Source organism: Peromyscus leucopus, chromosome 22, assembly GCF_004664715.2.
Source record: "Peromyscus leucopus breed LL Stock chromosome 22, UCI_PerLeu_2.1, whole genome shotgun sequence".
NCBI lineage: Eukaryota > Metazoa > Chordata > Mammalia > Rodentia > Cricetidae > Peromyscus > Peromyscus leucopus.
Genome location: NC_051081.1, coordinates 27,273,183 through 27,285,369, shown reverse-complemented (window position 1 = coordinate 27,285,369; position 12,187 = coordinate 27,273,183). Strand labels below are relative to the sequence as shown.

Here is a 12,187-nt window from a genome sequence, read left to right as displayed (position 1 = left end):
GTGTTCATGTGCGCACACATAAATGCAGGTGTCCACAAAATCTAGAAAATAAAGCCAGTCTCCCTAGAGCTGGAGTGACTGGGGACTATGTTCTTTGCAGATTCTGGGAACTGAGCTCTCAACCTCTGATCCATCACTCCAGCCCCACATAAGCTTTTCTTTACCTGCGTGTGCTTTATCATAATTCACTTGACACTAATCATAGGCACACCTGGTTATGCAGGGCATACGATGATAAATGTAAGTAAGATAAACTGTAAGAGTTCACAGTTTGCTTTACTTTGCATGTGCCAACACTGACCAGTTCAGGCTGGGCCAGCCCCCTGTCTTAAGCTCCCTAATGTTATGGGACATTCATGAATGGAAAATAACCCCAAAGGGGAGTTACCAAAGGTTGTTGAGAGGAGCAATCACATTTTTTAGAGCAGGGGGTATGTGTGTTGCTTAGTGTACGTGGGAGTCCCGCATTGTTAAGTGCATGATTAGAAGAGGGATTGGGGATAGCCTGAGCCAAGCGAAATTCTGCTCCATTAGGCTTTCCCTACCCTAGGCTGCCCCATCAATGCAATTATTTCATCTGCCTGGCCTGCTTTAATCATAAAGAGAACGTTCGCCTTGGGAGCACAAGGTCTTTCACTTCCACCTTATTATTTTGAGCTACGAGTTATCAAGGGTTTAACATTGAAGAAGTGGAGGTGGACTCCCTCCTGTTCCCCATCATGGCGCAAGGCCAAAGTGAAAAGGAGCGCCCCATGCGGGAACTTCGCATTCACAAGCTCTGCTACAATACCTGTGTCGGGGAGAGCGGGACAGCCAAGGGTTGGAGCAGCTCATGGGCCAGACAGCCATATTTTCCAAAGCTAGATACAACATCAGGTCTTTTAGCATCAGGAGAAATGAAAAGATTGCCGTTCCCTGCACAGTCTGTGGAGCCAAGGCAGAAGAAATCCCCGAGAATGATCTGAAGGTGCAGGAGTAAGTTATAGAAAAATAACTTCTCGGATACCTGAAACTTTGGTTTGGGGGTTCAAGGACACGTTGATCTGGACATCAGATACGACCTGAGCATTGGGATTTACAGCCTTGATTCCTATGTGGCGCTGTTGGGTAGTCAAGTTTCAGCATAGCAGACAGGAAGCGCAAGGCAGGCTGCATTGAGGCCAAACAGAATCAGAGGTCATGTGCTGGTCCCAGCAGAAGTATGATGGGATCGTTCTTCCCAGCAAATAAACTTTATTCAAAAAGCTAACAAAATTTTCCCAGGGGAAAAATAAAAGTGGAGGTGAGAATAAGAAGAATTTCCTAGAACAAAATGAAACAAACCGTAAGGGCATTTCACACCCTGCCTTTTCCTGTGCATCAAGGACCCAAGATGGAAGACTTAGCTACTCTGCTCCCTGCTTCTCTTAGCCTGCCCTTTTCCTCACCGAGGTGCTCACACAATGAAAGCAGAAAAATACCCGGGTGATGGTGGTGCACACCTTTAATCCCAGCACTTGGGAGGCAGAACCAGGTGGATCTCTGTGAGTTCAAGGCCAGCCTGGTTTACAGAGTGAGATCCAGGACAGGCACCAAAACTACACAAGAGAAACCCTGTCTCAAAAAACCAAAAAAGAAAAAAGAAAAAAAGAAAAGAAGAGGAAAGAAAAAAGGAAGTAGAAAAAGGATACCCTGATACCTCAACACAATGGAAGCCAGGCATGACAATCCACACTACACAACAGAGCAAAGTTCTTCCTCTGTGATGATGCATAAGATAAATATGTCCATTCTTGTGCTGAAATCCCTAGCCAGATCAATTAGGCAAGGAAAGGTTTAAAAAAAAAAAATCAAAGATGCTGGGCTGGAGACATGTGATTAAGAGCTTGTGCTGTTCCTACAGATGACCTGGGACCTACATCGGGCTGCTAACAACCCACTGTAACTTCAGCTCTAGGGAAATCTGATACCCCTGGCTTACAGAGACACCTGCACTCAAAACCCCCTTATACACACACACACACACACACACACACACACACACACACACACAATTAAAATTAAAATTTAATTGGAAAATACTAATTAAATTTGGAAGAAAATCAAAAATTGTCTGTAGCTGGAGAGTTTTCTCTCTGGGTCCCACCAAGTCCTGGCATTCCAACAGCCCACTTATAAAATAAACACACAGAAGCTTATATTATTTAAACTGTTTGGCCTAATGGCTCAGGCCTCTAGCTATCTAGTTCTTACGTCTTAAATTAGTCCATTTCTATAAACCTATACCTTGCCACGTGGCTCATCGACATCTTCACATGCTGCTTGTCCTGCGGCAGCTGGCAGTGTCTCCCTCCACCTTCCTGTTTTTTCAATTCTCCCCTCTGTTAGTCCCGCCTATACTTCCTGCCTGGCCACTGGCCAATCAGTGTTTTATTTATTGACCAATCAGAGCAACACATTTGACATACAGCCCATCCCCCAGCAATTGTCTATGAGAATAGTGGTGTGACAGGTAGCAAGCATATACCAACAAGCTTTTAGAACTGGTAAAGAAATTCAGTGAATTTACAGAATTTTGTTCCCTTGGTATTATTGTGACCAAATAAAGCTGACTGAACAACAGAAAAGAAGGAGAGAATTATTTTGGGTTGGAGTTTCAGTCCACAATGTCAAGAAAAGCCTGATGGGGCTGGGCTGTTCGGCTCATTCAGAACTTATAACATGGGTTTTGCAGGCCGTGGTAGAGCAGGAAGGAGACAGAGAAACCGAACAAAGGGCCAGACACAGCCTTCAAAAGCCAGCTTTTGTGACCTATACCCTAATTCCACCAGCTAAATCTGACCTTCAAAAGATTCCGCAGCCTCCTCCAGCTGGGGAACAACCGTTCAAAGGAGGACCTAAGAGGGACATTTCAGAATCAGAATATATCGTGCCCTTACCTCCAAAGCTCATGGTCAACTCATAACACAAACTATATTCAATCCAAGTTAAAGAGTTCCCCCAAGCTTTAACAGTCTCCACATTGTAAGTCTGAACTTCAAGGTCTCTTCTGAGGCTCAAGGTAAATTCTTAGTTATGAGGCTCTGTAAACTCAGAAAGTTACAGTCATCCAATATATAGTGATGGAGAGGAGACATTTCCATTCCAAAATGGACAGATGGAGTATGGGGGGCGGGGAGGTGGGGCCAAAGGAAGAATGACATCCATTGGGGAAAAACAGGGAACTGGGTAGCTCTGCGTTAAGCACTTGGTGCATAGGTTGCTGTGTTCCCACAGTTTTGCACACCACTGCCGCTGTGGCCTTGACATTTGTGGCTGACGTAGCTTCTTTTGGGGGGCATCTCCACTTGGTGCCTGCCACTTTCCTGAGCCGGTATCCCGAGTTCTTGGCAGTTCCAAAACATCAGGAACTGTCTCGCTTCTTGAGCTTCGTATATCACTTACGAAGGTCCCGGCAGAATATCCAACCTGTCTACACATTGCCTGACCTCCCAGGCTTTTCTCGAAAACGGTGGTGGATGCCTCCATGACCCTGTAATGCTCACATTTTGCATGCCTATAGAATGAAGAGCACACATTTAGATGCTAAAATGCTAAACTCCAGGCCCGTTCATCAGCAGCCAAGACACCTTTGGGCCACGGCTTCAGTGACTTCTGAATGCCTGTGTGGCTGGACCCATGAAAACACTGGCAGGCCTTTGTGCAACACTTGTTTCTTTAACTATTACTGTTTCTTTGGTTTTTTTTTTTTTTTTTTTTTTTGGTTTTTCGACTGTTTCTTTGTAACTTTAACGTAACTATCGTTTGGGCCCCCCCAAAACACCGTGTTTTCTATTTTTGAAATTGAATTGAGCCAAACTAACCAAAGCTGAAAGCATTTCGAAACATTGTTTCAATGTACTTTTCAAAGATCCTATATTAACAGCTTTGCTTGGTGCCGTAACCAAAAACGTGAAACGAAGCAACATAAAGGATTTGCTTTGGCTTAAGTTCAAGGTTACACTCTGTCATAGCAGGGAAGTTATGGTAGCCGGAGTTGAAGGGGGATAATTACAGTGTGATCTCAGTCCGGAAGCAGAGGGTAGACAGAAAGTGGAGCTGGACTCAAAACAGGGAAGGCACATTCAAGTGATTCACTTCTTCCAGAGAGCCTCCATCACCCAAAGGTTCCACAACATTTCAAAACAGCACTACGAGCTAGGAACCAAGTGTGTGAACACATCAGCCTACCAGGGACATCTCACGTTCAAACCACAGTGGATGTGCTAATCAAAACAGCAAGGTACTAGAATAAGAATAATGGGGAAGTAAAGATAGCCCAGAAATGAATTTATAATCAGTTGATCTTTAACAAAGATAAAAGGAAGAGTATAATCTCCTAAATATATGCCACTGGAAAAATAAATGATATTCATGTGCAGAAGAATGGAATTAGATACTTAGCTCTGATCAAATTCTTAAAAATCAGCCCAAACTAGAAAAGTCTTAACCATAAGACTTGACACTGGAGAGATACCAAAAACAAGCCTAGAAAAATCATCTTGAAGTTGGCCTTGGGCAAAGAAGACTCACTGGACATGACCCGAAAAGCCCAGGCAACAGATAGACAAATGAGGTTATCTAAAGCCAGGTCTGCACAGCACAGTTAGTGATAGTGAAGTACAGAGGCAGCCTGCGGAGTGAGAAAGAATATGTGCAAGCTCTCTATCTGATGACAGGTTAGTATTAATATTATAGAGGATCTCAAATATATAAATAGCAAGAAAATAAACTAATTTTAAAAATAGACCAGAATAGACCTTTCTTAGAAGGAGATACACAAATAATTAACAGATAGGTGTATGCAATTTTTTTTTCTCGAGACAAAGTTTCTCCGTGTAACAAACAGTCCTGGCTGTCCTGAAATTCGCTTCGTAGACCAGGCTGGCCTCGAACTCACAGAGGTCCGCCTGCCTCTGCCTCCCAAGTGCTGGGATTAAAGGCATGCGCCACCACCGATACCTGGTAGATGTATCTGTTTTTAAGAAGTTCAATATCACCAATCATCAGGGAAATACAAATCAAAATCATGAAATATCACCTTATATCTATTAGAATGGCCTGTATCAGATGGACACGATATTATGAGTCGATGGCATCTGGAGAAGAGGCAACCGATGCTTGCCTGCCGGAGGTGGGTGAAGGGTAAAGCATGGCAAACAGTTCTGTCAGGCCTTGTCCTTCTCTCCCATCCTCCCTGTCTTACTAAAAACCATTAGATTCCATTCCTAAACTTACCCACCAAGGACTATTTCCTTATTTGGCCACTTCCTCCTCCCGAGGCTGACTACCAAAATCTAACTATCAAAGTATTGAAGTCCACCAGTCAAAAGCTCACCTAATTAACATGCCCAATCAGAATCAAACACCTCATCCTCCTCATCCTAATACAGGGCTTTCCATTTTACTCTGATAAACTGTCATTTGCATATAGGCTACGTCTGTTTCCTCTCTACCCAGAGACAGTCCTTTGTCGTCTGTGTGTCCATCCTCCTCCAACCCCCTCCCAGAACTTCCCCCCTCCACTGTTCCCTTCTGCTTTGCTCTCATCCTCTATATCTTGTCTTTGTCTCTTATTCCTTGCCTTTGTCCCTCTAGGGTAAATAAATTTCCTTTGTGCTGAGAACTTGGTCTTGGGACATCCTGAGCCAATACCGGTGCCTTCAGTAGGTATATAAAATAGTGCACTCATTACAAAAAGTTGTATGAAGGTTCTCAAAAATTTAAAAATCAAACTACTCTGTGATCTTACAGTCTTCCCTCTGGATCCATACCTAAAAGAAACAGAATCAGGGTGTTCAAAGAGATTTTCCCTTCCATGTCTAGGGCTGCACTGTTGGCAAGAGGCAATGTGAGAAACCAGCCCATGTGTCCATTGATGGATGAAAGGGAGCATTAAAGAAGAGCAGGTGGGCTGGGTGGTGGTGGCGCATGCCTTTAATCCCAGCACTCAGGAGGCAGAGGCAGGTGGATCTCTGTGAATTCAAGGCCAGCCTGGGCTACTACAGAGTGAGTTTCATGAAAGGCGCAAAGCTACACAGAGAAATCCTGTCTCAAAAAACCAAAAAGAAGAAGAAGAAGGAGGAGAAGGAGGAGGAGAGGAGGAGGAGGAGGAGGAGGAGAAGGAGGCGGAGAAGAGCAGGTGGAGAGAAAATAAAAACCAGACGATGGGCAGGAGTGCTAAGAAGTGCTGTTGTTCTGGACATGGCATGGTTGTTAGACTCATGGGCTCTCAGGAGCTCTGGTTATGTGCACAAGGCCTGAACAAGGTCAAGCCAGGCCGAATTCCAGCACAGGTTTGGCAGGCGGCTCCTTTACCCACTAAGACGTCTCTCCAACCTTCTCTACTTTTTTAAAATTGAGACAGACGCCCCAGTGATGGGGTTGCAGGTAGCACCACACTCGCCCAGCTTTTAGTGGGATGTGGGAATCTGAACATGCAGCCATGGTGCTTATGTGGGAAATGCTTTACCACTACACCACCGTCCCAGCCCAGATGTCTTTCTACATCTGGCTTATTTCAGTTAGGATAATGTCTCCACATCCTACATTTTGGCTGAAGGACATAGAGAAATTCCTTCATGCTGGCTAACTTTCCTAATGCCAGAAGGTATAATACAAGTTCTTGGGAAGAAAAGATGTCAATGGTCTTACCCAGTGTGGTATCCTGATACTACACAACCAACGTGCAAGGTAAGACTACTCATTGGTGTAACAGTGGTACAAATGTTATGAGGTAACCAACTTCTTTCTGATTGGAATGGCGCTCTGTCCTATAGGAAGGAATTCTTGTCTGGTCCTGTAAACCTGGTCAAAAGTCCATGACTGAAGAGGTCATAGGCCCTAGGGTGGAACTTACTACTGTTAGTTTGCGAAATGATTATGCTGTCAAACTGCTTGCCAAATATTTATGTTTATAATCATAGACCTAAGTTGCTCTCAGCCTTTGTCAGCAAACCTTCTTTCTGCAGTGGGTAGTACTCAAGCCCCATGTGCTGGTAGGAGAGAATCCACTCACACAAATTATCCTTTGAGCCCACATACGTCCTATGGTATCTGCATACACACACACACATGCACGCACGCACGCACATATACACAGAACATACACACACACACACACACACACACACACACACACACACACACACACATACATACAGAGACAGAGACAGAGAGACAGAAAAATGATGCTGTGTGAACTCACATGGAAAACCTAAAAAAGCGAAAGAAACAGAGAATAGAGGATGGGTGCCAGGGTCTGGGAAAGGGGAGCCACGAGGAGATATCATTCACTGTGAGCTTGGTAAGTTCTGGGGTCTTAATGTATACCAAGGTGGCTGGTTCATGGAACTGTGTTGTTTGCTTGAAATTTACCAGAAGAATAGATCTAAAATATTCTCACAGTACAAAAAAAAAAAAAAGGTAGGTATATGAAGTGATAGACATGCCAATTAGCATGACTAATTGTTTTGCACAGTACACAAAGATCAATATATTGAATTGAGTGGGTGGTTGAATACCACAACTTTTATTAGTCATAATTTAATAGAGCCAGGGGAGGGAATAATATATAACTCCATTACTGAAGAAAAAAAAAAAAAAGGAAAGGACAGGACATTATGGTCCCGAGTTCCTCTGAGTCTTCATGTGTCTTCATCTCCAGCATCGTTTTGCTCACTGGTCAGAACCATTTCCTAGGGCTTCCTATCACTCTGACCTCTCCCACTTCACCCCCAGCTGGGTATTATGACAGAATCCCAGGCCCAAATCCTTAGTCCTCCATCACTTTCCACCATGCCCTGCTAGTCTCCATGAAGCCTATTCCTTTCTGTTCATCTGCTTTGCTTTGAGACAGGGGATTGGAGGTGGGAGACACCGCACCCGGAGGCTCATGTCTCATCACCATTCTTTTGACCGAAGCTCCTCGGCATTTCTCCTTTCCCGGCAGCACGGATCCCAGGGTCTTGAAGTGTTTTGCTTCCTAGGCTTGGAGGATGAGGCACATACAGTCCTTCCTGATTCCATCTCTCACCACAGCCTTTACCTTGAACTTCCCGGAGCGGGGTGGCATTTCTCATCCCCAGACCTTTGAAGATGCTGTTCCCTTTCTTGGAATTCCCTGACCCTCACTCTCACACTCAAAAGCCCCATTTGGTCCTCCAAGAAGTTTCACTACAAAGCCCAGCCTCAATGAGATGGGGCCATCTACCTCTCGAATTATCTTGGCCCTCTTGGCATTCTGCCCCAAGCAGTCATCATTGAGATGGGAGTTTTGTCTTTCATGGATGTTCCTCGTGTATCATAGCTATTCAACATCACAGACACTTAGCAAAGGATTGCCCCCTAGGGATGCTCAATTTGTAAGGCACCAAGGCCATCCGGCAACACTACCAAACTCCCTAAATTAACACCAGTTCATGTGTGTCGGGTTGACATGTTCCTTTTCTAAGATTTATTTTTATTATTTTAATTATGTATATTGTGTGTGGGGGGTCTTTGTGGAGGTATATGCACATGAATTCGAGTACCCACAGAGGTACCAGCTTCCCCTGGAGCTGCGGTTACAGGTTGTTGTAAGCTGCCCGATGTGGGTGCAGGGAATCAGACTTAGGTCCTCGGGAAGAGCAGTATGTGCTTTTAACCACTGAGCCATCTCTTTAGCCCCACATGTTTCTTTTAGATATCCCTAAGTGTATCAGAGAACTGTACGCCTCTCAGTGTCTCAGGGGTCACAGTGGAGCCATCACTTCTACCAAGGGGATACAAGTGAAATAAAAAGGCTAAGACTCTCACTACCAAACCTGCTTTCTGGTTCCAGCTTCAGATTTAACCAAGTTGTTACCTTTGACCGGGATTTCATGCCCTAAAATGAAGGGCAGGGGATAAATTCCAGAGGTCCCCTCAAGGTTTGCTATTCTATGACTTGAAGCCTTCGTTGATATTTCACAGGATTACAGGAAATAAAGTGCTGTGTTTGCTGTGAGACTCTGATTTGTCTGATGCCCAAGGTTCCAATGAGTACATACGTCCCAAGTTAAAGCATTAGGGATCTTGAATGACTTTAAGATGCTCTGCTTTATAGATAAGGTTTCAGGAAGGTGGTGTGGACCCTGACTGTGCCTGTGGACTGAGGGCCTCAAAGATCTAACAAGAAATTTCTATGCAAAAAAAAAAAAAGAGCCATTTCTGTGCAAAAATGAAGCATTTCTGTGAAAGTTCCAGGCACCTAAGAGCTTACTGACTTGCTTACTGATGAGCTGTCCTGACATTTTATGTCTTCCCTTGAAATTAGATTATAATTCATTACTTACTAGAAAACACAAACACAGATTAATCATGCCAATAGCTTTAGAATGAACTTTTTGTTATAAGTCCATATGACTTTAATAGGACCAAATTAAAAATAATTTAATGATAAAGTCTGTTTTTAATTGTAAAAGAAACATATGCACTATGAAATTTATGTTTCGTGTATAAGTGATATGATGCAGTAGGGAGAAATGTAGAACACAGAATATATATATCATGATTTCATAATTATTAACATTTTGGTATATTGTTCCAGGTCTTTTTTTTTTTTTCCCTCTGCCTCTATTTTAACTGTCAAAATCATTGTTCACATTCGAGCTGAGCACGTCACAGCTAATTTAGTCACCTTCTACACACCATTTGTAACAAATGCTTACACATTCCTGATGCCTGGGACTTTTCCAGCATTCTATTCTTTCCAGATTTCCATTAGAAATGCTCTAATGAGAATCTTTACATAAATCTCTGTCTATATCAAAGATTATAACTCGAGATCTATTCCCAAGAGGGTAGTTTCTATGTCAGAGAAGATAATTTCCGAGGCTCTTGGAACCTATTATCAAATAGCTTTCCTGTATGGCTCCGCCTGCACCAACAGAGCACAGAAATTCACTAGCCCCAATTCCCTTCCAGGATTAAGTGTAATTTTCTCTTCTGTACACAGGGACCTAACACAGAAAAGCAACCTCTCACTTTCTTTTAGCCTGAATTTTAAATCGTTAATGAAATTCCGTGTTGTTTCGAGCTTAGCCTTTTGTGTTTTATTTATGAATTATCTGTGCGATCATTTTGTTTTTAAATTGAACTTGGAAACAATTTTACCTCGGATACCTTAATTTGGGTTAGTTTGCTATCATACCGGAGAGGAAGTGAGAGCAGGAAGTAGCAGAACTTTTTTTAATGAGAAAACATAATTTTAATATTTAATTTCCTTGAGATCTCAAGAGCTACCAAAAGGACAATGAAAAGCTGCAGGGTTTTCAACAACAGAACACTGAGGGGCATCGCTTTGTGGTTGCTTCAGAGCTTTGCATGCTTGCCTCAGTTTCCTCCAGGTTTGCAGACAGGGATGGTCTCAGTGGGTAGGTAATTTAAACTATTTGAAAAGACTTGGCTTGCAGATCTGTTTGCTTCTTTACATAGGCATGGGGTCAGCCTTCCTTCTTAGTGCTCTGCAAGGCGTCCTAGGAAAATAAATGAACGTAAGACTTATTTGCCTCCCACTCCAGTTCAACATTGATTTCTTTTTGTTTGTGAGAGGAAGGAGTGATACTTGTTCACGATGATACATAAGCAAGCGTGTGTGCCGATGAGCCTGCACGTGCGTGTGTGGATGTCGGAGGGCATAGCCAAAGTCTTCCCTCTATAGACCTCCACCTATTTTTTTTGAGACAGGGTCTCTCACTGAACCTGGAGCTTGGTGATTGGCTAGGCACTGGCCAATGCGCTCCAGAGATCTTTCTGTCTCCGTCTCCAATCCGAGTGCTGATACTAGAGATACAAACCCCTATGCATTTCCATGGATGCTCAAGATCCAAACTTTGGTCTGCGTGCTTATGCAGCCAGTACTTTATGTCCCCAGCCTCCCATTGCACTTCTTAAAACATAGCAAGAGATAGCTTGCAAATGGGAAAGGAAAACTTGGCCCTGGGGACAAGGGCATGTGCAGGCATGTGCTGAACAGCCTTCCTCTCTGGAGGTCGGGATTCTAGGGTGCTTTAATTAAAAAGCCCTTATACTGAGGGGAAGCCAGGGGAGGGCTTGTACATTGGACAATAATAACCTTGTTACCTTCTGTTGGTAAGCTGAAACAGCCATGCATGGGCTCACTCATCCTGGAGGGTCTTGGGTAACTAAACAAGTATTGGGGTGGTCTTACTGAAATATTTATGGTTCTAAGAACACCAAGACTCATAAAGACTTCCCAATGATCCACACACCTGCATGGGTAGTAATTAGCTTTTCCAAGCAGTGACATTCAAATTTATTTCCCTTTATGCCTTCAATTTCACTATTTATTTGTTTGCTTATTTGTTTATCTATTTATTTATATGCTTAGTTCATCTTTTACAAAATATTCCCAGATTCGGGCTGTTTATTTCTGCACAGAAGATGAAAGAGTGGTCTTTATACAGAACCAAATGACCCAGAGGCCACTATAAATAACAGACCTCCAGGAAACTCGCGCACGCCCAAACCCCAGAAGTAAATAACACCTCAAAAATGTCAGCCTTCATGCTTCTCGGTTGCATTTTCTGCTCTCTCTCAGTTCTCCTTTGTGTGTTTGTTTCGGTCTGGCCAAACAGGCAATGGCCCACACCTCAGCTAATGCTAAGAGCCGAAGACAGGCTAACATAGTAGCTGTATCATTGGCACAGGTGACCAGTGTCTTAGTGTGTTTAGGCTGCTGTAGCCGACTGTCACTGAATGTTAGCTTACAAAAACAGGAACCTATCTGTCGAGTTTCTGGCGGCTAGAAGGCCAAGATAAAGAGACCAACAGTTGATACCCCTTTATATGATAGGCAGGACAAAATAGCTTTTTGAGACCTCTTTTGGAAAGGCCATAATTCCACTCATTTAAAAATGTTTTCTTTCTTGTGTGTACTATATGTAGCAGGAATCTTAAATGTTCTTATTAATAAAATCAAACCTGAGCCAGGTAGTGGGGTGAACACTGGAAGATCAGAGAACCAGAACAAGCCACAGCTACCTCACCTGGCCAACTTCTCAGATGATCTTGTTTCCTCAGACTGGAAGCCTCTGTGTCCTCATATCTGAATGGCTCTCAGCTGAACTGTGCTGCTCAAAACCTAAATGCTTAACCAGCCAAATGCTTAACCAAGCCAAATGCTTCT

At 43.4% G+C, this 12,187-nt stretch overlaps 1 protein-coding gene and 1 pseudogene across 1 annotated transcript in view; both read left to right on the top strand.

Annotated features, from left to right (window-relative positions):
• Vit (vitrin) overlaps window positions 1-12,187 on the top strand; it is a 122,746-nt gene that overhangs the window by 24,187 nt on the left and 86,372 nt on the right.
• LOC114695860 lies at window positions 720-1,230 on the top strand (annotated as a pseudogene).